The following is a 19,190-nucleotide window of genomic DNA, read 5'->3' on the forward strand; positions in this document are numbered from 1 at the left end:
AAGAAGACAGGATTCTCTAAGTACATAAAGTAATTCATTACGTGACTAAAAGGCATGATACATATTCCAGAAATTCCACGAATACTACATTTAGATGGAAGTAGAAAGTTCCGTGATTAGAAGTATAGTGACAGTAAATATGTATATATATTAAAAATTTCCTAAGTTCGGTGTGGTGGAACATGATTTATTTGGAACCAGATTGTTGAGTGGCAGTAGCATAGAACTGATAAAGCCAAAGATTTAATTTTATCTAGCATTGCTAAACTTCGTTTTATTAACTTGTTTGCAAAAAAAAAGCTACTTTTAAAAACTGTAATAAATTTACTCTGAAAATAATTGATGAGCAAAAGATTTTGATGGATAAAACAGTATAAAAAACTACTCTAAACAAGAGGTTTTGTAAAACTAATGTAAAAAGTAACAGACAATAAAATTAATGATTTTGCTGGGATTAAGGACTTTCATTAAAAAAAAAAAAAAAATTGAAATACATTTACTGTAAATAGATACAACTCAAGTATTATCCTGACTGATTGAAGGAAGTTAAATGTCTTGTCTACTTCATCCTACATTAACCCAATGTTACAAAGAATTTTATATTATACTTTGGATTAGTGACGGATTAATTCATAATTCCTACCATCAGTGAAGAAGTATGTGAAAAAATGTTATTACATGACATCACTGAAAAAGAATATAGCGTATATTATAAGAAGTCAAAAGTCAGAAAATTAGTATCTGATAGTTTTATTTATCATAAAGGAAAGACAGAATCATGGAAAACTAACACTCAGAAATGTAAATGGTTCCTAAACACAATAGATTCATTCATGCTTGTCTTAATATTAAAAAATGATAGTCAATTTAAGGAATGCTCAAATTGTATGCAATCTGCATTACCTACGGTAATTTAACATGCTTACTGAACAGAACAATGTATTGTTTACATGGCGCTAAAATTACTTTATGCCTATCATGAAAATTACAAATATCTTTTACAATCCCTCTCTAAATTTCAACATAGTAAAAATTAATGTATATATATTTAGGGGCACTTTTGTAATATAATTTTGTCCTAACAAACGTAACTAGACAAACAGGGTCAAAAAAACTTGACAAGAAATTATTGGGATTTTTTAAACATTCCATTAACTTAAAAAAAACTTAATTTATTTAAAATGAAGTTTATTTTTGTTATAGGTAATTCAAATAATAAAATTCTAAATATCTAAAATTTCCATTAAAAGAAGTGTACAAAAAAATAAAATGGAGCACTAAAAACCTAGGAATGGAATTTGTAAAATCAACACCGCTTGAATACTTTTCGTTTATTGTTTCTTATAGTTCACAGTTTAAATGTGAGAGTACATTTACTTAACTCTTTAAAGAAGGTATAGTCAAAAACCTTTTAGGAAATCGAATAAAATTTCTAAATTAAAATTTGTCAAATTTATTTTCCATTCGCTCCGAACTGTTCATTTTTTATTTTTATCTAAAAAGCGAGTATATAGTTACTTAAAATCTTTTTATCACTTAGTGATTGCCAGTTACTAGTTGTGTCATACTAATAATATTACAATTCATGTTTTATAAATTTTATATTTGACATTATAATGTCAACGACTAGAAAAGGCACACTGCCAATCATGACTTGGCAAAAGCAGAAACATGTGTTTTTATTTGGATACTCTGAACGTATACAACTTAATAATAAATACTGAGGCAATGTAGTTAAAGAAGTGTCCTTTTATATAATGACCTTTTAAAAAAAAATAAAATAAAACTGTTGCGCAGATCAACTTTTCGATATTTTATTTTGTTTCCTTCTTAAAAGGTATCAACTCATTCCAATCTAAAATTTTACAAAAACACCTTTGGAAACGTCAACGTTTCAACTTGCAACACAAAACACTACAATTCTAACTTACCTCACTCAAATTTGTTCGACCTTAAATCGGGCGTAACTGAAGAACGACTCAATCAATCATCATCAAATTTTCACATACACAACGTCAGATACACTGCAACAGCATATCTAAATTGAAATGTTAATTAATCAAGTAGTTTTTGAGATTTTCAAGCCACAAAATTCGGAGGGAAAAAATTAATTTTAAAATTAAGTTTTATTCGATTATTTTTAATGGACAGATGTTGTGCTTTTGTGGCTGAGTGGTAACACTTTTGACTTTCAGAATTCCAGGATTTTCCTGGGATTTCAAAAAAAAAAATACCTTAATTGTCCATGTGTGGAATTAATCAGCTACTGAGTTTATTATTAAAAATAATAATTATTAGAGTCTGTAAATTTATAGGAAATTTTAATAGAAATTTAATAAACGTAGTAAAAAAAAGTAAATTTTTGTCATAACTATAGTAAATTTTAAAATCAACATAGTTGGGGATCGTACGTAATATGAATGTTTCAAATATATTAAATTATAATGTAAAGTAATAGCACAATTATTATACTGTTTCATTTGTGAAAAGTAATTATGCGCATTGTAAAAAAAAAATAAATATAAATAAAGGTGATATTAAGTTACGTTATAACTAATTTGTTTCAAATGTTTAGTACATTTATTTTTATTTATGAGCGCCTACGTAGATTTCCCACCACCTATATTGATGACTCACTTTTAATCTTTATAACCCCCCCCCCCCCCATATAATGATCTCAAATTTATAAATAAGTATACACATATAAACAAACACACACACATACAGTTGCACGTTTACTGCATACGAAGCAATCTAAAATTTTAATGACTTCAGCATAAAAATAGATTATAAAACAAAACTATTAAACATTACACATTAAAAAACACTTTTACGTTTATGTTTTTAATGTTCATATTTCAGATAAATCATTTTAAAATGTAGAACGTTAAAATTTACAAATAAATAAATAAACCTAACTATGGGTAGAGTAATCAATATTTACTAAATTATTGTGTCAATATATCTACTATAGATTAAATAAAATGAAATTTATTATGAAGGAAACCGAATAGGAAATTATGATTATCGACAGTGAGCTATTGAAAAGATTTAGTTTTTAGATTTTGAAAAATGGAATTTATCATTTCTTTTTAAAAGACTTACACCCAGTGTTATTATCTCGAGCTAAAATATAAATTGATATATCCAATTTTTTTCCTTTCTTTTTATATTGTAACGTCATAGCAACTTTTCAATCTCTTCAGTAAGAGAATTGAACAATAAGTAAATAAGATCTATTTGGACCAATATTAAGTAGCCACAGACCCAGTGGTTTGTGACTTAATAATAACGAAACAAAAGAATTGAAATAGAAGAGTACTCCGCAAGGCCGGACGATAAAGTCACCTAATTGAAACGATAAATCAAATCAAGAACACTGTTTCTTAGCAATCTTGAAAAATCACCGATTGTGTTATCCAATAAACTGACTGCCATAATTTGGGTGCTGATCCAAATGATTTTTATATCTTACACTGGCCAGAGAGATTTCTTTTCGAACGGTTCGTAATTTAAAATCATTATATATGAGGTTATTACTTATGTTCAGCATTTTTCGCAGTGTTTTTGTCTGATAGCGTTCAAATATGTCAATATTGGAGTTGCTTGCTGTACCCCACAATTTAAGGCCGCAAGTCCAAATAGACTTCAAAATGGATTCATAGATCGATAATTTATTTTCTACCGAAAGCCGAGATCTATGTCCTATTAGCCAGTACATGTTTTAAAACTTGAGGTTCAAATGTATCCGCTTAGATTTGATAAGTTTTGCCCTGGTAAGTCGTCGGTCAAGATGAAAACCTTAATATTTACAGTCTTGAGATCTTAGAATTGGAAATTAAAGATAGAAACAGTTGACAGTGTTTCTTTCGAAGGGTGAACGTTACGTGCTTCGACTTTGTTTCGTTAATTTTTATTTTCCAACTTACAAGTCAGGATTCGAGGAGAGTGAATATAATGAGATACTGTAGTTATATATCCAAATAATAATAGAAGTTTGGTGTAATAATGCCACAAATATAAACTAACATTTTCTCCCAGTTACGTAAAGAACATTTTTTTTTTGGCAGATTAAAAAAAAAACCGCAGATATTTACTTTGAAAGGTTGACAAAGCTTAGGAGAACGATACAGAATAAACGACGAGGAATGCTAACAAAAGGGCTTGTTTTTTTTCACAACAATGCATGGCCTACGCTAGGATTGACGGTGTATTAAACAATTTAAGTGGTAGAATTTTTAACGTACCTTTGCAGCTCTGATTTGACACTGTCTGATTTACGTGTTAAAAAATTGTAGGACTGGTTGGCTACTTAACACTTCACACGCAATGATGAACTCATGAATGGAGTCAAACAATTTTTGGATACTTCAGCGGCACCGTTCTTTGAAGAAGAATTATACAAGCTGGTATTACGAGATTAAAAGTGCTTTAATTTTGCGAGGGGACTATGTTGAAAAGTAATATAAGTTCATACGTAGCTTTGGTATACAGTAAATGTTTTTCAATTTATTTTATTTATTACTCGACCGGAGATTATTTATAAATATCCCTCTTACAATCGGTAAAAAAAAATTACTAGTGGATACGGCTAAAACTAAAGCTAAATAAGGCTATGTAATTAACTTAAGTAGTGAAATCTTGTTTCTATCCATATTAAACTTAACAATGTTTCCTTACTTAGATTTAGTCACGGATCAGAAATTGTTCCATCCTATATTACAAGCAGAAGACCTTCAAGGTTTATTTGATTACTGCATTGTATAATTTGTAAAAACGTTTTACACGGATACACTTTTTTAACGGTAGTTACGGTCACAAGAAAAAAGAATTATTCTTCAAATATCTATTTATGTCCGAAAAATACAATTTATCTTTATTAGTGTTTAAAGAATTTTATCGTATAAGATATCTTTAAAAGGAAACGTCAGGCAAGGATTTATATGAAAACTCTACAATTCAATAACCATGTAGGCTACATCTTAAATTTCTTCAGACTATAACGGAATAATTTCTGTTCAGTATTCTCTTTTCTGCATGTGTGTGGTGTACATACATGTGTGTGTGTATGTGTATACATATATACACTTGTGTATGTGTGTCTGCATGGACACACACGCACAATCACACAAATGTGTGTGTTCTCTTCACATCTCCATTGTGAATAAGAACACATTCCTATGTATGATGAATAATTAAGTTTTATACAGATTGCAATCACTTTTTTGAATCGTTTATTAAAACATTTAGTTATTGATAATTTTTTGTACTATTAGTTCAAAAGAATAATAAATCGCTCAATGAACAAAAAACAAACGGTATATAATATTTAAATATTTTCATTCCCTTTTCGAATTTTATTACTTTAACATATTTTTTCCTATCAGTTAGTATTTACAATCTGTAACTCATAGGGGAGCAGAGGTAAATTTGATTAATGATACTCACGTGTGAAGAGAGTCCCCAGCGAAATCTCTCATTAAAGCATGCAAAAGTACAATACCTCATATATAGAAAAAGCCTTCTATAAGTGGTTCAGTAAAGTTCAATATTTAACACAGCTTAAAAATAAATCGCACGTAAAAAGGAATAAAAACAATGTCATCAGTACCAATTTATAAAAACAACACTATATATAAAATAAATATTCATCGGTACTAGAAATAGCTGTAATCTGTAGACTATCAGAATGACGTTCAAAACAGTCACAGACTCATCTTCCTGCTCCTAGGAAGTTCCTAGGAGTAGGAACACTACTAGGTTCCTACTCCCGGTTACTCCTTTGGTTACACCTCCCAGGTCTTGCAAATGGAAGCGTTTCATTCGTCTGATGTCATCGCTTATGTCCAATAGATTTACAGCCAGATAATTTATAATTTACGTGTTTGTTTGATCTCTGTTTATACAGCGAGCTAAGCTTTTGGATCTCTTGTTAAAAAGAAGGTAATCCTAGAGTCATGAATTTCTCTACCTCTAACAAAGCACAGTTTCTATATTACGGTCCTCATCAATTTATTTTAGAATCTTTGAATTATTTCGATATTGTATAAAAATATTTTTAAATTACAATTCTAATCAAATTTACTCGTTAATCATCTGACAATTTGTTAAGAAACTCAAAATGAGAAAAAAAAATTGATTACGTTATATTACATATTACAATAATGCTTATAATATCACGTAAATCTTTTCTGTAGTTCGTTGATTTACGTATACAAGCTTTAGAGAAAAAAAAGAAAAAAAGAGATAATTTTTTTGTATTTTTTTATTGACGTTATGAAGGGCTATGATTTTTAAAATTGGGTATTAATTATGTTTGTAACTTTTGCAAACAAATCATTTACCATTCTATTAGCGGACTGTGTCCTTGAGTTTACTGAAAGTACTAAACATTGCACATCACAATATTATTAAATTATACGTACAATAATAACATCTTATTATATTATTAAGCAGTTATTTTAATATTATTATTATTATTATTTTATACTATCGGCCATGGTAGAAATTGTTTTATTAAGCCAGTCTTGAGTTGAAACAGTTTATTTAAATAAAATTCTGATTTTGAGTGAAATTGATTAAAATCCTGCATAATGTACAGTACAAAGCTATATTAACCTTTGAATGTTTGACAACGAACAGCTCTGCTATCTAAAATGAAACCACATCAAATAATATTATCTAAATTTGGTAATCTGGTATATTAACACCCGACTAAGTTTTTTGTTTGACATTTTGTTTTTATTTTATATAACTTCATATTTCCGGATTTCTCATCAATGACAATTTTCAGTTCATTAAAATTATCATGTTATACAAAAAATTAGATCGTTTATATTTTATATATATATATATATATAATGATAAAATTGTATTTATTCTATTCATAGAGAAAAGTGGTATAATTCTATAAATACAATAATATGAAAAATAAAAAAAATAAAAAATAAAATTTTTTTTTCAACCGTTGTGGTTCATATTTCAGCCGCTGTAACTTAAAATTTTTTTGAATGAGATTTGAAATTTATGGTTTCTCAAAGAGATTCTTTCGTTAATAATAGGCCTATATTAAAGTACAATTAAATCAACATTAGTAAAACAATACAATGGTTTTAAGAAAATAAACATTAGAAATTAGATTCTGAGAAAAAACATTTTTTCATACTGAATTAATTTTTTCAAATCGTGTGGTTTTATTGTACAATAAAATAAATTGCACCTTATTATTTGGCCATGATATGGGGTACATAATAAATTAATAAAAATAATACGTTAAATTGCTGTGGTTATAAATTATTACAGAAGAATTTAAATGTAATAAGAAAATTATATATATCTATACACGAAAGCTACGATTTGTGCATAGATTATAAAATGATATTTAAAAAATTGAAATCGAGTATTGTTTTCTTTTATAATTATATAAAATACATCTATACAATAGTTATATATTTTAGAAATGTATTATTTTATCAGCATAGGCTTTTTTTTAGTGGTTATTGACCTATCTGTCAATAACAATATTTAAATTAACACCTTCGAACCGGCTCGCCCAGTTAGTTGATACAAGTTTTCTAAAAATGTACAATAACATTTGCTAAGCAAAGAACTTTCATACGATCAACTGACAGGCCTTTTCAAATTAATAATCTATTTGTCCCCACCGGCTTCGACTGTTCGTTCTATTAATATCATGTAACTCAAATCAACTGTTAAAATACATACAGAACGAACTAAAAAAAAATTATAAATATTTTTAAATTATTAAACTATAATGTTGCCTACCTTGTTCGTTTTGGCAACTTAATCCGATATAGAGCACAGCGAACACCGGCAGCCGCACGGAGAGGAGCTCAATGTTAACTGCGGCGTAATTCTAAACTATGCCACGCACAAGCACGCGCAGACTCCTCCTACATCCACTACACTGCTAACTATTAACGCTCTGCTTATTGTAACAATCGTCATCTCCATCTGAGAGCTGAAAATCGACTGTCTGCAATCATACAATCAACTAAAAAATTTATTCATATTTTAATTTTGCATATATAGCATTAATAGGCATTTTATTTATTAAGATACAAAATGGCAGATATATTTTTAAGTGGACTATTATTTAAATTTTAAATATTTCTTAACCTATAGTTAAGTCATAATAAATAAGTTAACCGTAATTTAAAAAACAAACTATTCGTATTTCTCTTTATAAAGAATTATTTTTTTATTTCATATTGCAATTAAGTAATAACTCTATACAGAGTCATTTACTACCACAGGAAAATATAAATTAACGTTGGGCAAATCATTTTATTCTTTTATCATTGTAACTAATACACCTTTAAAAAATATTACATAAAAATTTTGAAATATAATTTAAAAACTTTAATTTTCTTTTTATTATGTATAAACTGGTTTATTCTCTTTGAGCCCGCCACTTATAGTTATTAATATTATTGATAACTTGAAAACCACAACACTCTATATTTCAATTATAAGTTTAAAAAAAGAAACATTCTGTGTAAAATTTTGATGTTGCGTCACAATTTGTAGTTAATGCGGCGGCGAGAAAACTACAACACCCACCACTGTCTGTTCAAATATGTCGATACTCCGGTCGTATCTCCACAAAATGAATTCGCACAAATATGAATCCATTAATGTGCAGTTTGGACAAATTATAAAACAGACTCGCATCCATTTCGTAATTTACAATATAGTAACCATTTTCATGCGATACCCAATGTAAAAACTTCAAGCATTTTTCTTTACTGTCCAAATTTCAGACGAGTAGCAAAAATTCATCATCATCATCATCATACCTCATCACCATATGATACAATTATCGACTAAAAGCAGAATAGATGCAGAAACTTGCAGGAAAGAGGCAAGTTAAGACTCAACACTAACGTACAATATTGATAAAGTAAATCGGATTAGGATATTGATAAAGTAAGAATGAAAACAACAGTTTAATTGTAAATGTAAAGTAAATCGGATTACGATATTGATAAAGTAAGAATGAAAACAACAGTTTAATTGTAAATGCAGAATTAACAATTTCACCATTATTTTATTAATTAATCTTAGCGCTGATAAATAATATTAATAAATAACATAATAATAATAGTATATAACACAACTGATATCAATGAATGAGAATGATGGAGCTATAAGAGAAAAGATCCGTAACATTAAACGGGTTCCCATTGCTGAAAGTATTATTACACATAAATATCCAAAGACCACTGAAATGTTGACGTTTATCAACCGTACAATTAATCTCTATTCACTCTGGGAGTGGTTATACGATGAAAATTTATCTAAAACATGTAACCACTACACCAACTGATCGACAAATACGTGTAATATTTAGCATGTTAACTGCTTTTACATTAGCTGCTATCAGTTTTGATTACCGGAAAAGATCTGGTATATATATATATATATTTAGTTATCATTATATCATTATCTGTTACAGTTGTAATAAATTTTTGAACATATGGTGTAATAAAAATGAAGGAAAAAAACAAAAGCATATAAATTAATATAAATTTTCTCGTGGAAAAATATTCATCATACACGCAGTTTCCATTCATTAGGAAACTTTTCATAATATAAATTTTAGCATAAAAGGGATTATTAATTAGCATAAAGGATAGCAGGCAAAAGAAGAGGTTCAGTGACATTCTACTATATGATGGTTCAGCTTTTTCGTAGCTTTACTTTAAAAAAAAGAATAGTGTAACTTAAGAATTTAGTATGGTTTATTTTATTTTCATTATTAATTTTTATAAATATTTTTTTACGAGAAATGTATCTCTTATAAACGAGTAATAACTATTTCACTATTGCAGCTGATTATCTATGCAAATTTTGCCAATACACTAAACTTTCCTAGTAAAATTAGTGTTAATAATTATTATTTTGTTAATAAATGAAGTATAAAGTAACAGATAAAGTACAAATGTTTTGATAAATTGGCATTAAGATATTTCAAAACTAAGAAGGAATGACTAATTATAACAGACTTGGAACACCATTACGAAAATTGATATCTTATTATAAAACTACGAAATTTTAATTGATATAAATAACCGCTGGAATAAAAAAGATCATTTTAGGAATGAAAAATACATTTTTGTAATACTTTAGGAAATGCAGCAAAATTTAGTAAAAAAAACCGAACAAAAACATGTAAAACTAAATGTGCATTTTGATTTAAAACAGCTAACATTAGATGTAAAAATAAAATCAAACATAAAAGAAAATAAATAAGTTAATAATAATAATAATAATAAAAATTAAAAAGCAGTGGATATATATATAAAATATGTAAAAAGAATACATATATGCAGAATGTCCCGGGAGAATTCTTCTAAACTTCATAGACGTATTTCTCTCATAAAAATAATGAAAAATGTTCGCATAAACATTCGTCTGAAAACGCTTCATTAGCGAGTTCCGGCTAGTGAAAATTGTGCCGCAATTTCTGCTCCTCCGTTGAAATGAAACCCCACTGAAATTCTGGGGAGATAAATTAAAGGGTGAATTTAGTGATTTCTTACGGCCTTAGAACTAAAAAACGTTTAAAAATCGATCCCAGAACTGTATTCCCATTATTTTCTATAAAATTGGGTATAATAGATAAAAAAATGAGTTTAAAAAAACAGGTTTTTAATTTGTACACACCCTACTTAGTAGAAAATAATGAGAAAAATAATTCCGGGACCCATTTTGAAATATTTTTTAGCTAAAAAAACATAAGAAATCACTAAATTTGCCTCTTAATTTACCTCCCCAGAATTTCAGTAGGGCTTAATATTAGCGGAGGAACAGAAATCGGGGCGAAATCTCTCATTAGCTGTAATTCGCTAACGAAGCGTTTTCGGACACATGTTTAGATGAACTTTTTTCATAATTTTGAGAAAAATTCGCCTATGAAGTTTAGCAGAATCCTTCCGGGATACTCTGTATAATAATATAACACTCTGTACTCATTATATATATATATATATATATATATATATATATTAGTTGTGAGATGTGATATAACCAAAGAAACAACGGAAGGACCAGTTCAATGCCAGGACCAGTTCAAAAATATCTGAATGGAGGTCATCCATTTAATTACATATAAACTCATCTATAAAATAAAACAAGAAAAATTTAAACTAATAAATAATATAAATTTGTTGTAGTTCTCAGTTTTCCTTTTAATTTTTTATTTATTTTACCTTATAATTTTACTGTAAAATCTACTGATAAGTGTTTATCAAACAAAATGCGCATCTAGCTCTAGATTTTCATTTTTGTCAACGGATTTGGAGTATTTCTCTTTGTTATTTTATTTCAACAACCGTTTAAAGTAGCTTTTGTTCAGTTTTTTAACTGTAACGGAAGTTAGAAGGAAAGGGAATTTGCAATGAAAATATGATTTTTAATACAAAACTCAATAAAAAAATTTTACAGTTGAATTTAATTTCACAGTAGGTAAATGAACAAAGTGTTGAGATTATACAAATTTTTAAATTTATTTAAATAAAGTTTTATTTAGTACACGTTTTCTTATCTTTGCGTATATTATACTACCACGCAAATGTGTTTCCTTTACGTGTTTAAGTTAGTACTTAAGTAGTTCATACAGTATGTAGGTTAACTAATTTTACAGAGTTGAAATTAATTTGCTTTATTTAATACTGACAAATAAGCAATAAATTAATTAACTTCTACCAGAGAAAATAATTTAATTATTGAATTAGGCAAGATAAAATGTCTGTATTATATTTCACAACAAAACTTTAATATACTGTAATCATAACGCTGTTAGCTATTATAGTGGGACTCTGTCGGTCAATAACGATATCGATGTTTTTCTTCCTATTCAATTTCTATATCGTTTTATCTTTTATTACATCTTTTCCATCTATTTTGTTTTCTTCCTCTTTCACTATGTATACTTTTTCTTCTTTTTGTTTCCTGTTACGTAACATGACCTTTTTAATATTATTGATTCTGAACTGGAAAAGATTTCGATACTGATATTTCTTTTAAAGTCCAGCAACCAGTTATCAACAAATTATTTTAACAGTTTGATTACGAATATTTATAATTTCATTTTTATTTAAATTTTATACACATAGAACATAACTATAACTAACACCTATATAAATAACGCTACTCGAAAAATTTACAAAATAGAAATTTAATTTTAATTTTCTTGGATTAAAATTTTTCAGACTTCATAATTCATATTACATAGAACACAATTATCGGCTCTTAGAACAATAAGAATCTATTTGTACAAGCAGAATTTAAGAACGGCACAGCTGAATTTAATAAAATATGTAAACTGAATATTTTTTAGCTGGGATAGAAATTTAGGTAATATGATTTTACCGTAAATATTCTCTAGTAAACAAGTAGAATTTTACTTTAAAAAAATTGTATTTTTTATCTATTCAGAACTCATCTATAAAAAATAATCAATTAATTAGCACTCATAAAAATTTGTAACTTTTGTATGAAAACGTTTTGTAATTTTAAATTGGGTTCTGAATTCCACCTCAGGGTGAAAAATGTTTATGTAATTTACATATTTAGGATGAGTATCATACAGAAATTTAAAAGTAGAAATGTTGCACAAAAAAAATCTAAATACTTTCAAGAGCAAAGTTTGAAATAAAATATGAATTCTATTTTGATTAATGGCAAAATATTTGTTTTGTTTCTACGTACAGAAAATATATTCGCCGAAAGTTGAAATTAAAGAATGAAAATTTAAAATGAACAAATTCTTTACTACAGTCAATAAAATTTTCTTTATCTAATTTCAAATGGGTTTCTAACCCTCCTACTAAGATGATGGAAAATATTTTTTATTTTTTATATACTCATATAGGAAGTCTTTTTAAAATTTATTAGTTTTTTAAATATTTATAACTTATGAGTAATTTATCTACAAATTATATATATATAGTATTTTTTATTACAAAGTTCTCCCAGGATTTTCATTACCTGTTTGAATCGGAAAAAAAATGAAAATTTTCATAAAAACTTATGACCTAAAATGCTTCCTTTCCGAGTTACGGTTAGGGAAAGATTTCGCTCGGATTTCAGCTACTCCGGTGAAATCAGGTGGTACTGAAATTTTTAGGACGTTAATTAGACAGAATTAGTGATTTCTTATGGTTTAGACCTGAAAAATTCATAAAATAGGTCCCACATACAAGTTTCAAATACAAATACAAATTACATTAAAAAAAAACAGATACATTACAAATAAAAATTGCATAAAATAGGTCCCAAAATTGTATCTGACTAGTTTTAAGAAATTTGTAGTGAAAACCAATCAATTGGGGTAAAAAAAACTTCTTTATGTTTGACGTAAAATAACTTTGTCAATGGGCAATAAACACGTAACACCTTTAAACAAAACTTGTAGAGAATTTAATACATAATTTGGTTAGTTTGGCATTTCTCCCTCTACCACTGCATTCGGTCGCTTTGAAGCATAAGACCGAATGTCTGTGCCACAAACGGCTACTGAGCCACGAAACAGTTTAGTGACCAGTGTCCAAACTACCTCTTAGAGCTAACCTAAAAGCGTGAGCGGAATAAGCGTGGTACTATACACCACTCGCTTGCGTGTCCCACCGCCCAGTTGTCATATATTACTAAAATGGGTAGTAGTTGACACCCTGTCAACTACTAAAACATATATCACTATCAATGATTAATTTATCTTGTCAAAGATAGCAATTTGCTGCCACGCCTAGGCTGAATGCCAGCAAGTATCTGTCCACCATTAAAGCGCTTTGACCCTTAATCTGGCTGGTAGCCAGCCATATGTCTCGGTTAGCTTCCTTCAGTAGCGCGGTAGAAGTCTTTTCCCTTAGGTAAAGTACTGATGTCTGTTGAACAAAGCAACCGCATCAAGGAACTCCTACACGGTCCGATAATGCGGCTCTCGCCGCATTTGTGTGGCCAATTTTCCCCTTGATCTCTAAGTTCCAGGGTGGCCTGAGTTCTGACAACCCTACGAGCTGGGCAATCGAACATCATGTGTACGTTTGACTGGACCTCCTCGCAGACTCTCAGCTGCCGGGTGGAACCGAAACATGTATTGGTTTAAATTTACATGGTTTGAAAGCACTCGGGCTCCCGTTTTCCCTTAAAAACGAAGGAGAGGCATACCATCCCCCTAGATCCTGTATTAATCTATACAAGGACCTTCCCTTAGTCGTGGCGTGCCATTCTTGCTGCCATGTTTTCATCGCGAGGCTGTAAAACCTCCTTCGCAGGCGGGAGTTGGACAACTGTTCGAAATTTAGAACCGGTGCATTAAGATTACCGTTCCGCTCCGGTACTGACCCGGCTCGAAACTGCATTCCAAATACCTCGGCCTCCCTGCCACTTCGCAATTTCCACATGGCCGCCCGAACTTTTACCACTAAATTAATTCAGAATAAGATGGTGTAAGATAAGTTGAATAAAACAAAGATAAGTTTGAAAACCTTAAATTTTATTTAGAAACATACACTAGACCGAAGTGCATTATGTGTATCAGTTTATAATAAATGTTCGAAAATGACCCCGCAATTTTCACACATTTCTTGGCACGCTTCTGTACTGCTTTTGTTGCTCGTTTTATTTCTTCAGAGTGGTCCTTCAGTTGCAGCCGCATCCATAATGCGGACAATTAATTTCTCACGAGAATGTATTTTTGTTTTGTATACAATATTTTTCATCCATCACCAGATGCAAAAATCTAAAGATATTAGATCAGGCGCCTTGATGGCCAGGAATGTGGATCTCCACGACCAATCCATTTCTCAGGGTAATTATGATTTAAGTGAGTGGAAACGGCGCAAATGAAGAGGAGAGGCGCGCCATCGTGCTGAAAATATACTGTACGTTTCAGCGCTAGAGGAACGGCTTCAAGCAGTTCCGGCAATTTTTCTTGAAGAAACCGCAAGTATATCTCAGCATTTAAGCGGCCAGATATTATGAATAGTCGAAATAGGTGAATGTGGATAAGGCCGCATCATACATTAACCATAAATTGGTATTGAAAATTCCCTTCTACCGTTTCATAAGGATATATTTCTGCCCATGTATGCTCATTGCGTAAGTTGTTGACGCCACCTCGAGTGAAATTTGCTTCATCGGTAAACAAAACATATTTGTAGAGCTGTTGATTTATATATATACCCCCAGTTGCAGAATTCCCCCACCGGGTTGGTCTAGTGGTGAACTCGTCATCACAAATCAGCTGATTTCGAAGTCGAGAGTTCTAAGGTTCAAATTCTAGTAAAGGCAGTTACATTTATATGGATTTGAATACTAGATCGTGGATACCGGTGTTCTTTGGCGGTTGGGTTTCAATTTACCACACATCTCAGGAGTGATCAATCCGAGACTGTACAAGACTACACTTCATTTACACTCATACATATCCTAATTCATTCTCTTAAGTAATAACTAAACGGTAATTCCCGGAGGCTAACAGGAAAAAGAAAGAAAAGATAACGCAACTTGAGATCGTCGATTAAATTTTATAAGCGATTCATATCATCCTCATTCATCCTCTGACGTAATACCTTACGGTGATTCCAGAAGCTAAACAGAAAAAGAAAAGAAAGTTGCAGAACACTAACCGAAGTGGACCGTCTCCTGGTTGTAGATGTTGATAAGGAAAAAGCTTGTTTTAAGTGTCCTCCAAACCATCGAATGCAGAAATCCGATTTGCTTAGAAAGACATTGTGTAAGACACTGTGGACTGCACCGAACTCCATCAATAATGATTTCATTAATAACAGCATCCTGTTGTACGTATTGTTCGTAGCTAGTACGAATACTAAGTCGTGAACCTGTTTCCCAAAGACTATGAAAAGCAGCACTAATTGTTTTGGGACATAGAATCCTTCTTTCTTTGTTTTCCTGTTTAGCCTCCGGTAACTACCGTTTAGATAATTCTTCAGAGGATGAATGAGGATGATATATGTATGAGTGTAAATGAAGTGTAGTCTTGTACATTCTCAAGTCGACCATTTCTGAGATGTGTGGTTAATTGAAACCCAACCACCAAAGAACACCGGTATCCACGATCTAGTATTCAGGGACATAGAATCCTGGATTCGGAAAATGTATTTCATATTCTATTGCAGCAGTTGTAGCATTACCGTTACATAACCCAAAATGAATACCAATATCAGTGTATTCCTCTGACGTAAATAAGTACGTCATTACTTCAATGGCAAATCGATCAATTTCAAACTAAAATTCACAGAAAATCTTTGCTAATGACAGCACAGTTCCAGAGTCCTCTAATATACTTAATGTACCTTACAGAATGATTTAAACACTAACGTAGTATTGGACAGTGTTAATCAGCTGTTGTTACTTTATTAGTATTTTTATTTTTTTTTTCAACAGTAGTTTATTATACTTCTGTCTACTAAAAAATTATTACCTAAGTAATTTTTGATTTTATAATTTTGTAATTTCCAATTTTCTTTAAATTTTAACTGCAATTTTTAACAGTAAATATTATTTCTAAAAATTTTTTACATCATCAAAAAGAATTTGAGTTTTGTTTACATTAAATAAGTACTTTTCTGACAAACGTAGTAATGTACTTCTGAATAAAATTCGAATTTTTCTAAGATTAATTTTTTTTACTCAATTCAATAGATTACACCGTTTTATTCAGAATTAAATTATCTAAAAGTTTTGTTTAAGGATTTTACTTATTTATTACCCATTTAGCAATGTTTTTACCCCAATTTATTGGTGTTTACCCCAGGTTTCTTAAACACTACTACAGATACGGTTTTGAAACCTAATTTTATAATTTTAATTTTATTCAATTTTTCAGGTCAAAAACAATAAGAAATCACTAATTCTGCCTCTTAATTAACCTAATAACTTCAGTACGACCTCATTTAACCGGGGGTGTTGAAATCCGAGCGGTATCTTTCACAAGCCGCATATCGCAAACGAATAAGTTTAGAATATATGTTTATGTGTAATTTTTCCATTATTTTCACGAATAGAATAAATTAAGAAAGTCCCGAGAGAACTTCGTGATACACCTTGTTTATAGGCTAATGCTGTTTCGAAAAATTCAATGTTTTGTCTTAAATTTCTTGGAACAGATCTTAGTATGTATTGAAAACAATTCAGGAGAAAATTTAAGGGAATATTTTAAAAGCCTTTAAAAAATTTTTGTTTTTAATTTCATTCAACGTTCTATTTCTGATTTTTATAGATAAGAAGTTATAAATGGAGGTGTGTCAAGTAATTACGCTAATGAATAATACTTTTTAACATAATGTTTGCCAACAATTGACATTTTTATCACGTAATTATTTCCTTGTAATTTATGAACAAGCTGTAACAGTAATAAATCACTCATATTTTGCTTTTCCAGTTGGTTAAATTATTCCAATACATATTTTCTTCAAAATTCCCTTTTTAAAAAAATTCATGAAAGTTTTATATTTCAATATTCAAAAGATAAAAATAAAAAAAAATCTTGTTCTAAGATTTTTTCGATTGTATTTAATTTATCATCAAAAAAATATATCCAAAAAAATCCCTTTCGGTACGCCGGTAGATTTCAATGGTGCTAAGTAGGGGATAAAAAAGATTTCCACCTTAAACTTAAGAAAAACTTTAAATTTACTCAATACGACAATGGTTGCATATGAAAAAAGTTTCACATGTTTAGTATACGACAAGCCCCATCTTCTTACAATTCCAGCAATATTTTGGTCATTCCTTGCCGTAAGGGATCGTCATATCAAGAATTGTTTCAGACAAAGGTTTTAGGTAATGTTTAGAGGACTAACGGCCACTTTAAACCGATTCGATACTGTGCCTATTAAGGGAGGTGTGATTCTGTTTTGTCTTCGAAACCCCATTTTTTTCAACTCCCTGGGCCAATGGTTGGTGATATCAAAAACCTTTATTTAGGTATGTTTTAGGCCCTTATTCAAAGAATAGTAACAACTTTAAACGAATTAGATATTTTACTTAATAAGAAAGTTATATGATATTTTGTTTTTTTTTCGGAAAAGCCCCCCCCCCCCCATTTTAATCCCCATGGTCCGATTTTGCCCATTAACGAACTCAACCGTGATTTTGAGTCGTTATATTTTATGTATCAATTTGAAAGTGACTGACGTAAAATTACGGCAGTTATCGTTTCCACAAAAAAATGAAATATATATATATATATATATATATATATATATATATATATATATATATATATATATATACTTTTGAACTGACGGTGGTTTTGGGGTCTGGGGGATGTGAAACGCGAAGATATGTCGAAATTTTCCGGAAGTCGAATCATGGTACCCATTACAATAGATAGCTTTCTTATGAAATCTACCTAATAGTAACCTAGACACGGCCCAACAAGTAAATTTCACGTAAAACTTTCCTAAGTTGATTGATTTCTTAAAATTTTCCATGAATTTTAGAGAAAACGAATTTCAGCAATTTTATCTTTGTTGTGTTTTTATAAATAAATGGCATAAAATCAAGCATAATATAATAAAAAATCATGAAAAAAGTAGTAGATAAAATAATATAACCTTTAATAACATATAGAAAGAATAAAGAACAGTTTTAAGCAACGTTACTTTCAATACTTGCTCCTAATAAAGTGTTTGCGTAATTCATGAACCTGTTTATCAATGATACGCTAGAAAACAACTTTAACGACATTAATTTAACTTATTTATATGATCTGTACACATACACAAATACCAAATACAAACAGGTTTATACATACGGAAAACTAGTATTGCAATATGCAGAAATAATTCCAAAAATATATAAATCAGATAAATTAATCTATTATTTCTTGCATTGACCTACAATGACCTTACATAGTTACATTTAAATAAATGTAATTAGCCTAAAAGTACTACAGCTCATTTTATATTATCTATGGATAATATCTCTTCAGTTCATGGAATGTAGATATACTGTAATCTATATTTCGAAATTTTAAGAATGTTAGTAATATCGGTAGTTAAGAGTTGAGAAAGGATGCAAAATATTTAAATAAACAATTTGGTTACTCAAATATATTATACATATACAAAAAATAAGTAATACCATAAAATCCAGTCAAAATTTTATAATTTCATTTCATCAGCTGATTTCGAAGT

At 29.6% G+C, this 19,190-nt stretch overlaps 1 protein-coding gene across 4 annotated transcripts in view; it reads right to left on the reverse strand.

Annotated features, from left to right (window-relative positions):
- Positions 1–7,945, reverse strand: part of LOC142325156 (uncharacterized) — a 506,788-nt gene extending 498,843 nt beyond the window's left edge. For all 4 annotated transcript variants that reach the window (XM_075366560.1, XM_075366557.1, XM_075366558.1 and 1 more), the window contains exon 1: positions 7,786–7,945. The gene's annotated coding sequence lies outside the window, so the exon portion shown is untranslated. The remainder of the gene's footprint in view (positions 1–7,785) is intronic.
- Positions 7,946–19,190: the final 11,245 nt, after the last annotated feature.

Source organism: Lycorma delicatula, chromosome 5 (assembly GCF_047948215.1).
Source record: "Lycorma delicatula isolate Av1 chromosome 5, ASM4794821v1, whole genome shotgun sequence".
Classification (NCBI taxonomy): domain Eukaryota; kingdom Metazoa; phylum Arthropoda; class Insecta; order Hemiptera; family Fulgoridae; genus Lycorma; species Lycorma delicatula.